The sequence below is a fragment of the Garra rufa genome, chromosome 5 (genome assembly GCF_049309525.1).
Source record: "Garra rufa chromosome 5, GarRuf1.0, whole genome shotgun sequence".
Taxonomy (NCBI): domain Eukaryota; kingdom Metazoa; phylum Chordata; class Actinopteri; order Cypriniformes; family Cyprinidae; genus Garra; species Garra rufa.
Window position 1 is genome coordinate 13,023,247 of NC_133365.1, and position 15,188 is coordinate 13,038,434.

The following is a 15,188-nucleotide window of genomic DNA, read 5'->3' on the forward strand; positions in this document are numbered from 1 at the left end:
ATTAATGCAACAAGCCCAGCAACAACTCTACAGTTAGATGATTGAAAGCTCAATATTGATTAAAATCAGAAAGTCTGCTGGCAACGTTCTGTAAAACAACAACAACCACAAAACAATTTCAGTGAACCAAAAATATGTTATACAACATCTCAAGAATGCTTTTTAAATTAAAATTAAATTCCTAAATTTGAATTGTAGTGGCAAACAGGATGCAGAATTAGAAGAAATGGACTTATAATTAAAAAAAATAATAATAATAATTCATTCCATTCATAATAGATAATCTTATAAAAGTATATTAACTTAAAAAGTGCAAAAGCACAGTTTGTCAGAACAAACTTTAAATGCTGGTTTAGATATAGGCCTAATGGACAGAGAATGAAACAGAGTGATAGAACAATAGAAAGTACGATAGAACGATGGATGGATGGATGGATGGATGGATGGATGGATGGAAATCCCAAGTATGTTGATGTTGTTTAGATTAAAAACTACCCACATGTCATATGGGTGGCAACAACACAACCAACTACGTGAAGCATGTGAAGTGGTTTGTCAAACAAAGGGTTAATCTATAGAGTTGACGCCAGTTCAATGGGAGACAGTGCACAGCTCCTGCAGCATCTACACAGCAGCACAGTAAGCTGGATTTACCTAAAGGATTCTTGATCACAACAAGATTAACTAGCTACATACACGTCCAGTCTTCATGAAGGTACGGCCCATTTTATCTGCTTTTTGACAGTGACACATTATGTGCTGAGCAGCTGACCAAAGATCAGTTTCCAAGAACAGGATAAAAAGGCTGAGGACAAAAAGGTTACAAACCTATCCAGAACATCTTGATAAGTAAATAAGGGCTGCTGGCCCTCTGCAGTCTCTTAAAGGGATAGTTCACCCAAAAATGAAAATTCTGTCATTAATTACTCACCCTCAAGTCATTTCAAAATTGTAAGACCTTTGTTCATCCTTGGAACAAAAAGTAAGATATTTTTTAGCTTTCTGACCCTCCATAGACATTAATGCAATTGACACGTTCAAGGCCGAGGAGGTAGTAATGATATCATTAAAATCGTTCCTGTGATATCAGTAGTTCAACCCTATTTTATGAAGCTACAAGAATACTTCTTGTGCACCAAGGGAACGTTACACAACAATTTCTTCTCTGCCATGTCAGTTTTCGATGCGCGTTCATGACAGTACCACGCATGCACTGAATGGTTGTACCACAGATGTCACATGGACTATTTGATTGATGTCCTTGCCACCTTTCTGGACTTTGAACGTGTCAGTTGCGTTGCTATCTATGCAGAGTCAGAAAGCTCTCAGATTTAATCAAAAATATCTTAATTTGTGTTGAACAAAGGTCTTACGGATTTGGAACGACATGAAGGTGAGTAATTAATGACCACATTTTCATTTTTGGGTGAACTATCCCTTTAAGGTTCCAACTGATATCTACTGTATGGACAAAACAAAATACAACGGAAGTCAATGGGAACCAAAACAACTATCAATTTGGGTGAACTATCAATTTAAACAAGCTGCACTCAGCTCATTTAATGCAGATTTATTATGAAAGTGATTTAACACCAGCAGATCTACTGGTATTTATAGTAGCTGATAATACTGTAATCTTTTAAAGCACACTGGTGGTAAACCAAGACCCATAACTGTTCTCAAGTGTATAGTAAAGATTCTACTTTAGACGCACACATAAAAACTTCAATTAAATGTAATTGAGATAATGCTTATTCCAGCAAAGACCCTTTAGTACACATCTAAACCCAAACTATGTCACCCCAACAACAAAGCTTTACAAAATCCAAACAAGGCAGCCACATCTGCTTCCGCCTTGCAGCAAGGGGCCCGCTTGCCTGACCTTGACCCTTCTCTAGTTTAACTATGAACTATGAAGAATGACATCATGTGTTTGTACCAATGACATCAGCAGACGAAAACAGAAACCGACAGCTTGTGCGTCTTAACACCTTCGTTTGCCCATGTGGACCTCAGCAACTGCCACTACATGGATAGCGGGAGTCAGATCGATGGAGCTGGAGGCTGACGCTGCTTAACTGTTCGCACAAGGAAAATCTATTTCCACCGGCAGAGCTATAAATCTAAAGGAGAGGTTCAGTGATGATGCAAGCAGAGAATTGTAGCTCGTCTATTTCATAGGTACTGACAGAATCCTACACACTAGATCATGAAGAGGTGCCACTTCACCACTGGGAGGTTGAAGGAGGAGAGATCTGAAATTAAGGGTTTGCGAAATTTTGCAATGTGCACATAAATCAAGTTTTAATAAAAATGAATGAGTGGTATAAATGTCATCACATACCTGAGCAGCAGCTCCATAACGCAATTCTGTATTACTCTGAGAGAACATAATGACCTGCTGAAAAGGTCAAGCCTGGTTTTTGTGTGCGCTTTTTCAGGAATGTTCATGAATGAAGTTCATGAATGTGTACAGTTTAAGAAAATCTTTAACAATTACAGTTGAGGTCAAAAGTTTGCATCCCCCTTTCAGAATGTGCGAAATGTTAATTATTTTATACAAAATGCATGTTATTTTTTTATTTAGTACTGACCTAAATAAGATATTTCACATAAAGGATGTTTACATATAGTTCATAAGAGAAAATAATATTTAAATTTATAAAAATGACCCCGTTCAAAAGTTTACATCCCCTTGATACTTAATACTGTGTTGTTACCCGACTGATCCACAGCTGTTTTTTTGTTTAGTGATAGTTGTTCAAGAGTCCCTTGTTTGTCCTGAACAGTTAAACTGCCTTCTGTTCTTCAGGAAAATCCTTCAGGTCTCACAAATTCTTTGGTTTTCCAGCATTTTTGTGTATTTGAACACTTTTCAACAATGACTGTATGATTTTGAGGTCCATCTTTTCACACCACAGCAGGCAGTTTAAGTATTCAGGACAAACAAGGAAATCATGAACAACTATCAATAAAAACAAGAAACAAGAAAACAAAAAACAGCTGTGGATGATTCAGGTAACAACACAGCATTAAGAATCAAGGGAATGAAAACTTTTGAACTGTGTCATTTATTTTTATAAATTCAACTATTATTTTCCCTTGTAGACTATATGTAAACATCTTTTATGTGAAATATCTTATTCAGGTCAGTACTAAATAAACAATAACATACATTTTGTATGATCCCTCTTATTTTGGTAAGGGGGATGTAAATTTCGTAGAATGTCACGTAAGAGATCTTGGCTAACAAAAGTGAAGTTTGAATCTGGGTTAGGTCATTTCCCCAGCAGTGGCCGTCAAAAATTATATTGGTTGAGAACTACTCCTGATCTCATTTCTCACTCTCTCTATCATTTTTCCTGGATGAAAAGTCTAAAAATAAATCTAAGAAGCACCCCCCAAAAAAAGTGCTAATAAAGGTCTACTAAATCAGTTTTATCCCCGACATTAAAATGTACTGGCAGTGCTGAAAAAATGGTGCCGTGATGAAAATGAGCAATAAATCGAACATGAACATCCAGACAGGTCGCACATCATCTTCAGAGCCCCAGAGCAGAGGGTACCAGGAGGACGAGGGCTTCTCTTCAGCTGTATCTGATAAGCTAAGCACCTAACACTTCAACAGTCATATCCCTGGAGGCCGGCCAGATGGTTCCCGTCAAACTGCGCTAAGGATGAACAAACAGCGTAAAGTACATTATCTCATCTGTGTTGATTGAAGCTTTTGAAAAGCAACAGCAGCAAATTGCGAGCTGTTCTCTAGAGGGTGGAGATGTGCCGGTTTGTTATACTGAAATGCTGAAATGACCCTCCTGCTGTTCCATTCACCCCCGCTGTCCCAAACTACCAACGTGGTGCTCAATTCAATTACACAGCCAAGTGGGCTGCATTCGCTTACTCTGCAGGTGGCTAAAGGGATAGGTCACTGCATAAACACCCATTTTACAGACCAGCAAGATCTCATCAAGTTGAATGGTTGAGGGAAAATGTCACTCATTCTATCACAACATAAACCTTTTATTTTTTTCAGGGAGTAAATTTCGAGCAAGTGGTTTGTCCTGAGGTTTTGTTTATCTTGACTTTCTTTCAACATGGAGAGCAGCTGACCTGGCACTGCCACAGCATTCAATCCGCTCCATAAATTAACAGAACCGCTTTTATATCCAAACTCCGTCCTCTTGATACCATGAAGCAAGTCTGAGTCCAGAAACCACAGGCAGATTCAGTTAAGGCTAGGGATACCACAATTCTCAATATAATATTGAACCATTCGGTATGACATCCACAGTTCAGTACGCACTTGTGAATTGCGGTTTTCCGGTTTTGTGTTTAAATAATTTCTGTTTTATTTTTCTCTGAATTGCCTCTGTTTATGTAAGTCCGTGAATCTACACGCTAAGATGAGGAAACGCCTCCCCACTTACAATGTGCATTTGAAACAACAACTCACACTAAACATCTCCTGTCAAGACTTGCAATAAGAAGCGTTTCTAAACCTGTTGTCCAACAAAAGAGAACATTATAACATCAGTCCAATGTTTAAAATAACTTCCTTTTGTAATCTGGTGTGGCTTCTTATCACAGAATGAGGCCGAAAATCTATTGTAAAACAGTCGATTAAGCATTGAACTATAAATATACTTCATTATTATAAAAATACCTGAGATGGACTGCAGAACACAGATAAACTGTATATTGTCGCAGTCGAGTGTTGTCTTTATGTTTCAACATTCAAAACATTTCTATCTCCTTTTTATTCAGTGACAGCCATAGCTGGATACGTTATTCATATTAGAGATTTCCTGAAAATCTGGCGTCCAGTATAAATAAAACAGATATTATAATAAAAAAATAATAATAATATTCTTCTTTAAATTCTTTAAATGTAATGTACTATAATTTCGCAATAGATTTTTATTGACATTTAGAAAATGTCGCAATAGTTTTGCACAATTCTGTAATGGAAACGCACCTAATATCACATTAGCTATGTTTTTAATAACCCTGCTTTTATGCACTTTTTGAATTATTGCGTCGGGAAACAAGTGATTGAAGTGATGAAGAAAAAATGGAATGGAAACTATTTTTTTCGCATTTATAGCTCACTCGACGTACGTAAAAGTGATGAAAAGTATGTAAAAAACGACATCGGTCGTTATGACTTATCACAGGAGGAAAAAATTTTAGTCGGATAACATCATTTAAAGGAAACAGCGTAATTTCACAATGGTTTTTTAAATAGTTCATACAAATAATGGGAGATGGAAACATTAACAAAAAATTTTGCTAAAGTTTTGTGCAAATCTGTAATGGAAACCTTTAATTCACAAAAAAAGTTTTTACGCTCACTCGAAGTGGTTTTTGACTTGTGCGAAAAAGGGTTAATGCTAATAATAGGAGATGGAAACACATTTTGCGAATAAATTCCTCGATGCACATTAAAAAAGTCAGTGACTTTGCGCAATGGGATGGGATAACGTGACTAACCAGCGGACCAATCTTGTTGCACAGCATCTGAAATAGTGTTGGGCGATATGCAAAATTTTCATATCGTCCTATTGTCAGCCTGTGAGATCGCCGATACACGATACTATCGTGCAAATTTATTTAATGACATGTAAATATGTCAATATGTAATAAAGTCCTTATTCGTTTTGTAAGGGTAGTGCATGTGACTAAGTTGTGCGTGTACAGAGCGCTGACGGTAGTTCTGTTGGATAGATTTAAGTTTACTTTCGGTTTCATTCTCTGCTATCTTCAGTGAGTGGTAAATGTGCGTGCCTGAATGTAAATGAATGTATCTTTCTTTACCCGTCATATTGCGATAATGTTACCGCTGTATGTCTGATCTTTGTCATCAGTTCATGTTGTAGTTCAGTTCATATTGATTGTGGAGAAGTGATGTGCTGTAATTCACGTGCAAATGTTTAGCGCCATTTTATCGCATCGTAATTCTAGTTAACGCATACAAATGTTACTGAGGTGAATGTTTATGTTTACTATATACAGACAGATTCTCATATATCGTATTTAATTCAGCCTAAACCACATTTTACTACCTCTGTTATCCTAATGACTGTCTACACTTAATGTACAGTATGATGAATAAATCTCTTACCCATTTTCACTGCACCGCGGCAAGTTTCTGAGGCATCCTAGAACCGACTCTCCGCGCTGCATCGCTAAAGTTAGGTGCATTTTTGACGCATAATAATAATAATCGTCTTACTATCGTCAAAGGCATCAGCAACAGGCGATATCTTTGACTATCGTCGATACACGATACTATCGTCTATCGGCACAACCCTAATCTGAAATGTTATGGTCATTCTTAAATGTCCAAACAAAGTCCAAATTTTTATGTTTTGACTACTCTCTCTGAGGCGCAAGTAATTTATTAAATATGAATGTTTCTCCTCATTTTTATAGTAATATTAGTGCCAGTTTTCATAAAGTGGCGATTTGTTCTCTTTGACTGGTTGGATGGAAACAAAAATGTAAATTCGCAACTTTGGATGGAAACCTGGCTATTGACGGTAAGTAAAAGTGTTGCTGTTGAACAGGCAAACAGCTGTTCATTCAAATGAAAATATTTATTACACTGAATTTTTACACTGATCATTCATCTTTGTGTAAATAGGCCTTCAGAGTGTATATAACCTTTTTTTTTTGCAACACGTATGCATTAACTTTTCGGCAACACCTATAGACCCATGACTGTTGCGTTATGATGCATTCGTATGAAAAGTCTTGTCAGTGAAATTGGACAATGGAAAATCTTATGTGGAAACATATGTGCCCATTAACCGAACTCTGACTCGACAGATTCAGCAGGTCTTATCTTAGAGAAATGAGGCTCAATTTCTAAAAGCATAACATCTAGAATGCCTGAGCAGGGCAGGGAAGACGGGATAGGTAATAAAGTATGGGGCCAGGGTGAGAGCCGGCGGTCCCCACTAATACGCTGGATGCTGGGAGGTGTTTTCCAAAGGAAGCTGGCTCGAGTCGAGACATTTGGCTGGTTCCTGCGCACAGAGTGTCTATTCAGCCCTGTTCCTGACTACACCAGGGCCCAGGCCAGGAATGATAGAGGCTGCACTGAGGCGTGGGTGACCAACTACAATGCCCTCTTTCACTACCAGCCTATGCCCTTCTCCTAATACCCCACCCAGCCTGGAGGGCATGAGGAGTACCAGAATCTTGCAGATACAGGGCCTACTCACGAAAAAGTAGTTACACTGAGGCTCCTTGAATGTATCCAAATAATGTCGAGAACTGAGTTATTTGCGAAGAAGTCAAGCATACAGTAGTGGTCAAATATGTACTCTCTCTCTCCTTTTCTTGGGTTTGGGTTCTTTGCCACTGCTGCCTTTGGCTTGGGTTTCAAAAACTTAAAGGGATAATTCACCCAAAAATGAAAATTCTGTCATTTTTATTACTCACCCTCATGTTGTTCCAAACTCGGAAGACTTTCGTTCATCTCTAGAACACAAATTAAGGTATTTTTGAAGAAACCTGAGAGCTTTCTGACCCTGCATACTGCATAGAAAGTGGTTCTATCACCTTCAAGGCCCAGAAAGGTAGTAAGAACACTGATAAAATAGTCCATGTGACATCAGTGGTTTAACCGTAATTCTATGAAGTTAAAAGAACTCTTTTTTTTGCCCAGCCTTACTTGTTTAAATCAGAATATACAGACGATGAACTATGTTCTACGACAAGTTCTCGTGTCCAACCATAATTCTACATGCATGCGTCGTGGAACTCTCCTGGATGAGCATTGAAGACTGACACGGAAGAGAAGTAATTGTTGAATAAAGTTGTTATTTTTGTTTTGTTTGCATGCAAAAAGCATTCTCGTAGCTTCATAACATTACGGTTGAACCACTGATTTCACATGGACTATTTTAACAATGTCCTTACTACATTTCTGGGCCTTGAACGTGTCAGTTGCGTTGCTGTCTATGCAGGGTCAGAAAGCTCTCGGATTTCATCAAAAATAACTTAATTTATGTTCTGAAGAAAACCAAAGGTCTTACGGGTTTGGAACTACCTGAGGGTGAGTAATTAATAACAGTTTTCATTTTTGGGTGAACTATCCCTTTAATATTCAGTAATGTCATTGATTTGACTGCACTGTTACGGATCAAAACAAAACTTAAACTGAGTTGAGCTCTATGAAGACAATAATATTATTGTTTTATTGCATTATTGTGAAGACAATATTAATTATTGTTAAAGTTGAATTTAATTTGTTTCATTATTGATTAATTTTAAAACACTGACACTGTTATTAAACTGAATCCACACTGAACTGATGTGAGCTGAATAACTACACTATTGCCTTTTTAGACCTGCATTACAGCAGAATTTGAATTGGTCATATATTTGATGAAGTTTGGATCAAGCTATTTTCCTGTTCCTGTATTGTGTAAAGTACTATATGTGACCCTGGACCACAAAACCAATCATAAGGGTCATATTCAGATGATTATTGGATGAATAAATAAGCTTTCCATTGATGTGTGGTTTGTTAGGATAGGACAATATTTGGCTGAGATACAACTATTTGAAAATCTGGAATCTGAGTGCAAAAAAATCAAAATATAGAGAAAATCACCTTTAAAGATGTTCAAATGAAGTTAATAGCAATGCATATTACTAATCAAAAATAAGTTTTGATATATTAACAGAAGGAAATTTACAAAAAATCTTAATGGAACATGATCTTTACTTAAGTTAACATCCTAATGATTTTTGGCATAAAAGAAAAATCGTTCATTTTGACCTATACAATGTATTTTTGGCTATTGTTACAAATATACCCGAGCTACTTAAGACTGGTTTTGTGGTCCAGGGTCACATATAAATAATAGAGACTTGGCATAATCCAATAAAGATGTCTATTAGTGTATAACACTGAATTTTAAACCTCACAATGCATGATTGACAAAGCTACTTAAACACCTCTCCAGCTGAACCAACAGTATGAAAAGGACACTTTGCTTTTACTATTGATGAATGGGCAAACGACACAGTAAATGGCTGTGGCATGTGTTCATTGATGACCTCTAACCTTATGAACCCTGAAAAGAGTCACGTCTGGCTCGGGCTGACCACTCGAGTTCATTCATCTTAACAAAAGGCTAAACAAAGCTCAGGCTTTTTTGAATATTTCTTGTGGATGTTTGAACAAAGAACAGGTGACATTTTATACCTAAATTGTGCAATTAACAACTTGTTAGGAGGTAAAAATGAATATCACGATCACTCCGCCACAGGGCCAAACCTGACACCTGTACCTGCTGAAGTGTGGAGATTATCTGAAGTGGATTTAGGTCATGCTGGGGTTCTAGGTGAGGTGAGAGGTCTGCCCTTTCCCAAGCATTTCATCATGCTCCTGGCTGGAGTTCAAAGACCCACAGGACATCATGGGTGGAGGCCAGAGTTATGAGGTTCTTTTTTTTCTTGTGCTAGCACAATAACATTCTACTGGGGTCATTTTAGTTGCACAACATACCATAAGAAATTAACAAAAGCAGCAGGCATCAACCCCGCTGGGCTGGACACACAAAGGCCACACTGATTCACCTGAGGGGAGAAACCCTAGTAAACACACTGCTGAGGGAGTATAGAGATGCTAGTGTATCTCCTGCGGATCCTTGTAAACAAGCTGTGTGAATGGAAAGAGAAATAACAAAATCCAACTTATTTAGTTCATTGCTCATTCCACAGAAAAGACGACAGTGAACTGAAGAGATACAAAGATCACATTGTTGCTATATCATTATGTCCTTGAGCACATCTGTGAGACTGTCAACCAGAATAAGAGCACAATGAATTTCCTAGCTACATGGCAAAAACAGACCAAACAGGATTATGTTGATTATTTTTCCAAAAGAAGTCTCTTTTGCAAAAATACAGTAAAATATTAATATTTCAGAATATTTTTGCATTTAAAAAAAAACTATTTTAATCTATTTTAAAATACAATTTATTACTGTGAGGGCAAAGCAGTCATAACTTGTTTAGTGTCACATGATCCTTCAGAAATCATTCTAATATGCTGATTTGCTGCTCAAAAACATTTATTTTTATTAACGAAGTTGAAAACAGTTGTGCTGCTTATTATTTTTGTGGAAACCATGATCAGTGTTGGGAAAAGTTACTATTAAATGCAATGCATTACAATATTGCGTTGCTTTTCATGAAAAGCAATGTGTTGTGTTACTTTTTAAATCTAGACAGGGCTTGCTTGTTTGTTTTTAATATAACAAGTTCTATTTCTATTTCTGGCAAATGTAAAAGCCCTTTTACACCAAAAAGCCGCAGGCTAAAGAAAAAGTACATTTACGTGCAGTGTTGGAAAAAGTTACTTTTAATTACATTACTTCCTAAAAAAGTTACTTTTTATTGAAAGTAATGCGTTAAGTAACTTTTTAAATCTGGACAGGGCTTGCTTGTTTTTTTTTTTTTATTGTTTTTTTTTTTTTATGTAAGACATTCTATTTCTGGCAAACAGCTAATTACGTTAATTACTTTTTATAAAAAGTAATGTTACGTTACTTTTGCATTACTTTTTAAATCTGGACAGGGCTTGCTTGTTTTTTTTTTATTGTTTTTTTTTATGTAAGACATTCTATTTCTGGCAAACAGCTAATTACGTTAATTACTTTTTATAAAAAGTAATGTTACGTTACTTTTGCATTACTTTTTAAATTTGGGCAGGGCTTGCTTGTTTGTTTTTAATCTAAAAAGTTCTATTTTTGGCAAATGAAAAACCTTTTCACACCAAATAGGTAGAAAATAAAGAAAAATAAATTCATGTCTGTACAGTAGAACGCAGAAGAAAAAAGTTTAACACTCTTCAGCAATAAAAAAAGGAGAACAAATGTTAGTTTATCTAATAGTTTATATTAGTATGGTTGAATTGGATCATCGAAGGTCAAAAGCAAATACACTGGTTAATAAAATGAGATTAAATACATAAAGGATATTTGTATTATTTAACATTTAATTATTGCAGATTTGCATCATATACCTATTGCATTTTACAGTTTTTATTCATTTTGAGGAATACTGAATATGTATTCCTATGTATACTGAGATGAATTAATGCATGTTCAAATTTATTCTAGAACTAAAGTAAAATCTTACTCACGATTTAAAGTAGTAGTTCACTTTCAGAACAAAAATGTACAGATAATGTACTCACCCCCTTGTCATCCAAGATGTTCATGTTTTTTTCCTTCACTCGTAAAGAAATTATGTTTTTTGAGGAAAACATTACAGGATTTCTCTCCATATAATGCACTTCTATGGTGCCCCCGAGTTTGAACTTCCAAAATGCAGTTTAAATGCACTCTATTAAAGGACTCTAAATGATCACAGCCAAGGAAGAAGGGTCTTATCTAGTGAAATGATTAGTTATTTTCCAAAAACATTTACAATTTATATACTTTTTAACCTCAAATGCTCTTCTTGCCTAGCTCTGCAAAAACTGTGTATTCAAGTTCATGACAGTTAGGGTATGTCGAAAAACCTCCATCTCATTTAATCAGAGATGTAGGACAATTTTAAAGTTGTTTAGAGCCCTTTGAAGCTGCATTTTGGAAGTTCAAATTCGGGGGCACCATAGAAGTCCACTATATAGAGAGAAATCCTGAAATGTTTTCCTCAAAAAATAAAAAAAATTTACGACTGAAGAAAGAAAGACATGAACATATTGGATGAAAAGTGAGTGAGTAAATTATCAGTAAATTTGTGTTCTTAAAGTGAACTAGTCCTTTAAGGAATTTTAAACAACGTCACTTTCGATCAACTTCATGCATCCTGGAATTAATGTGTTCTTTCTAATACAACTGGTGATGGAATAACATTAAATATGACATCTTTCGGACTTCTGTAATTTATCATCTCTATATTTTTTAATATGATTGTCCCTTTTAAAAAGTTGTAGAAACAGAGTAGATTGAAGACAAATAACATTTGCTACCTCTATATAAGTTTACAATCACAGAAATGTAAAAAGAGTCAATAATGATATTAGTTGAGCCAGTGCTACTGTTGTGGGGCTAGTCTGGATACTCAAACAAACAGAACAATGTTCTGTACAATGTGCTGCAGAGGAACAGTGTTACACTGTTCAGGGAAATCAACCTACAAATGCTTTATTTATATCAGTCTCTTCACATTAAGATGGGTAAAGTATTTTTAACATAGAAAAAAAAACTATGTTCCAGCCGTAGGTGTAACACTAGCAGGCTAAATGTAGAGAAAGTGACCAAACAACCCATCAACCCTCAGGCAGAGACCGGAGAGCAAAAGCAAACCGCAACATTAAGCACTACCTGAGGGAGCAATCACTCCTCACAAAGGCACTTCCATATCTCCAGCATGCTATTGTATGTGCGGTCAGGCAGTGAGGGTCAAGCAGAGATGACATCATACCAGCCAATCACCCTCATTAAGCTCAGCTATTTCCTGTTCCCATCACCCATCACTATGAGCAGGCTATGAATCACAGCCTTGCAGAAACAAAAGGTTGTGACGACACCGGGAAAGCGTTCTCCTGGTTTTCAGGAGAGACAGAGACGTCGTAAAGGAAGGACACGAGAGAGGAATGTTCACAAAGTGCCAAGAATGTGGCTGCCTCGATTCTGAAATGGACTTGTTAAAACTTGAAAAGAATGACTGCTACTCCTAACGCTAACAGTAGTCGCCAATCATTCAGAAAACCACAGGTTCCTTTCTCCGCGGCATTGGAGAATATATCACCCCCTTGTGCAAACTCTGGCTAAGCAAAATCATTTACCATTTTATGCTGTCAGACAGCCCAGAAAGATTTTCCCCCCTTTAATGAATCTTTAAAACAACAATGGAGTCCACAACCTCTTACCACCAATCTATTTAGCTTTTGTTTTTTTAATATCTTGTGCATCGAATATCTGTTACTGCCCCTATCCCATCTCTAACTGATTTCATTGTAAGCTATGCAACTTATGTGACATTTTATACACAAACCTTAAAGGAGTAGTTCACTTTCTGAGCAAAAATTTACAGATAATGTACTCACCCCTTTGTCATTTCTTTCCTTAGTCGTACAGAAATTATGTTTTTTTGAGGAAAGCAATTCAAGATTTCTCTCTATATAGTGGACTTCTATGGTGCCTGTGAGTCTGAACTTCAAAATGCAGTTTCATTGCAGCTTCAAAGGGCTTTAAATGATCCCAGGCGAGGAATAAGGACCTTAATTAATTTTTAATTAAAATATTAAAAATGCATATACTTTTAAACCTTAAAAGCTCATCTTGTCTAGCTCTGCCATGCGCATGCGTACTCTGTTAAGTCCCGTTCACGACAGTTAGGGTATGTCGAAAAACTCCCATTTTAATTACTTTCCTCCAACTTCAAAATGATCCTACATTGCTGTTTTGCCTTTTTTTTACCTTCCTGGCACATTCACTTTGTAAACACTGGGTCGGTACTTCTTCAGCGATGTACTTCTTCAGCGATGCCATGCAGAGCGAGACAAGACGAGCATTTGAGGTTAAAAAGTATATAAATGAAAAAAAATGTTTAGAAAATGACAGATCGTTTTTGCTAAATAAGACCCTTATTCCTCGGATAGGATCACTTAGAGCCCTTTGAAGCTGCATTGAAACTCCATTTTGGAAGTTCAAACCACCAGGCACCATAGAAGTCCACTATATGGAGATAATTCCTGAATTGTTTTCCTCAAAAAAACAATTTCTTATTCGACGTTTTTCGACATACCCTAACTGTCATGAACTGGAATACACAGTTTTTGCAGAGCTAAGCAAGAAGAGCATTTGAGGTTAAAAAGTATATAAATTGTAAATGTTTTTGGAAAATAACTAATCATTTCACTAGATAAGACCCTTCTTCCTTGGCTGTGATCATTTAGAGTCCTTTGAAGCTGCATTTAAACTGCATTTTGGAAGTTCAAACTCGGGGGCACCATAGAAGTCCATTATATGGAGAGAAATCCTGTAATGTTTTCCTCAAAACACATAATTTCTTTACGAGTGAAGGAAAAAAACATGAACATCTTGGATGACAATGGGGCAAGTACATTATCTGTACATTTTTTCAGAAGGAATCCAAACTGCCCACAGGAAACAAATTCTAGTTGCAGTTAATATGATTTTTGTAAATCATACAAAGAGTTAATTTCTCACATGAAGATCACATGGATGATTAAATTTAGACATCGAGACTCTTTCAAATTGACACAGGCTTGAAGCTAATTGCCTTCTGATAACCCAAGACTGCCGACTTTGAGATGCATGACCATGAATTATTAAATGCACCAGGAATTTATGAAAATGTCCTTCAGCTCAAGAAGGCGCCTCCATGTCCTTTCATTATCACAGGCTACAAATTTAGGGTCACATTGTAGAAACACTGAGCATATAATCGGGCTACTTGGAGAGGAGAACAGGCACGCTGGAGGAACGAGGTGTGATCTCAGCATGGGCTAGGAGAAGAGCACAATTTGGTCACCCACACCAAATAAAACCCCATAGAGCTAAGTGACGGGGGCTGACGCATGTTCAGCATGTCATTCAGTGAGATACTAAGCGTTTCTAACACTCAACAGCTGCAGGACAAAAAGACGCCTATTTTATTTCATAAACAAAGGATGTTTAGTATTTGATATGTACAGTACTTTGATATTTATCATATAGTGTATCATGTGCCACCTGCTTCCTGGTAGTAAATTAAAAATTTACACAATGATCCACCTACTTAGTACTGTAAATCAGGACGAAAGCCATGGTTTGAACTAAAAAGGGAGGATTGTTTCCACACTTCTCTTGACTTCAAAATAAGGTATCAGTATGTTCACAACGATAATATCACCGAGTGTGCATTTGTTTCCAAAGATAAGGCTAGTCAAATGAAGTCTCTGTGGAGGCATTTTGCAAAGTGCTAACATTAATTGGACTTTTCTTCCTTGTGCTTATGAGTTCAAGCACAGAATACCAAAGAAATCACAAACCAGGCTCAAACGTCCAACAACACACACTTTTATCCCATGAGACTGTCTTGTGTGGCTGCAACTGCAGCTGCAGAGCAGGACCACTGGAGAAATATAGTGCTGCTGCTTCTTGTTTTAAGCATTACTTCCAAGACTAAACACACCAAACTGACACAAACAA

General features: G+C 36.7%; 1 protein-coding gene across 3 annotated transcripts in view; it reads right to left on the reverse strand.

Annotated features, from left to right (window-relative positions):
* rtkna (rhotekin a) overlaps positions 1–15,188 on the reverse strand; it is a 111,453-nt gene that overhangs the window by 70,966 nt on the left and 25,299 nt on the right. The gene's annotated exons all lie outside the window — the stretch shown is intronic.